A 1,380-nucleotide genomic window follows, 5' to 3' on the forward strand; every position below is an offset into this window, starting at 1 on the left:
ACTGGACAAAAATCGTGCACCTATGGATGAGGACAGTGGGTGGGGAGTGAGCGCAGAGGGTGGGGCGGGAACTGGGAGGAGGGGAGTTATAGGGGGGGAAAAAAAGAGGAACAAATGTAAATAATATGATAAAGATTTAATTAAAAAAAAACAAAACAAAAAAAAAACCCTATAGATGGATTTTTATAGCCGTTTTATACATAATTGCCAAAATTTGGAAGCAACCAAGATATCCTTCAGTAAGTGAATGAATAAACGGTAGTACACCCACACAATGGAACATTATTCAGTGCTAAAAGGAAATGAGATATCAAGCCAGGAAAAGACATGGAAAAATCTTAAATGCATATTAGTAAGTGAAATAAGCCAGTCTGAAATTGTTACATACTGTATGAGTCCAACTATATGACGTCCTGGAAAAAGAAAAACTATGAAGACAGTAAAAAGATCAGTAGTTTCCAGGGGTTAGCAGGAAAGGAAGGACTAATAAACAAAGTATAGGGAATTTTTAGGCCAGTGACACTACTCTGTATACTATAATGGCGGATATATGTCATTACTAGAGGCCCAGTGCACAAATTTGTGCATGGGTGGGGTCCAGCTGGCCCAGCCCCAATCAGCAGATCGGGGCAGGCCTGTTGGGAGGAGGAAACGGTGGGAAGTTGGCTGGCCAGCCCTGCTCCCTAATGGGGTAGAGGGGGGTGATCAGGGGTGGGGCCAGCCTGGGGGAAGGGTCTTGGGGAGGGGGGTGCTGGCCAGCCACTCCACCCCTATCTGGGTGGGAGAGGCTGATCAGGGGCGGGACGGCTGGGGAAAGGTTCCCGGGAGGTTGGCTGACCAGCCCCACCTCCTGATCAGGCCAGTTCATTGGCCACAGTGGGCATCATAGCAACCGGACCTTCCAGTCGTTACAGAGTTCCGGTTGCTGGCTTTTTATATATATAGATAACTTTGTCCAAACCCATAGAGTGAACAATAAAAGAAGTGAACTCTAATGTAAACTATAGGCTCTGAGTGACAATGATGTGTCAATGTAACTTCATCAATTGTAACAAAAGTACCACTCTGGTGGAGGATTTTGACAATGGGAGAAGCTGTGTACAAAGCAGGAGGTATATGGGACATCTCTGTACCTTCTGTACCTTGCTGTGAATGTAAAGACTGCTCTTTAAAAAAAAAGTACATTTTGAGAGAGAGAGAGAAAGAGGGAGAGAGGGAGGAAGAAAGGCTATCTACACTATTAAAAGAGAAACATGGTAATTAGCGTACGACCGCTACCCTTTTCATTGGCTAATCAGTGAGTATATGCAAATTAACTGTCAGCCAAGATGGCGGCCGGCAGCCAGGCACTGAAGCAAGCAGGGAGGCTGCTTGCTGCAG

The sequence above is a fragment of the Myotis brandtii genome, unplaced genomic scaffold (genome assembly GCF_000412655.1).
Source record: "Myotis brandtii unplaced genomic scaffold, ASM41265v1 scaffold1038, whole genome shotgun sequence".
Taxonomy (NCBI): domain Eukaryota; kingdom Metazoa; phylum Chordata; class Mammalia; order Chiroptera; family Vespertilionidae; genus Myotis; species Myotis brandtii.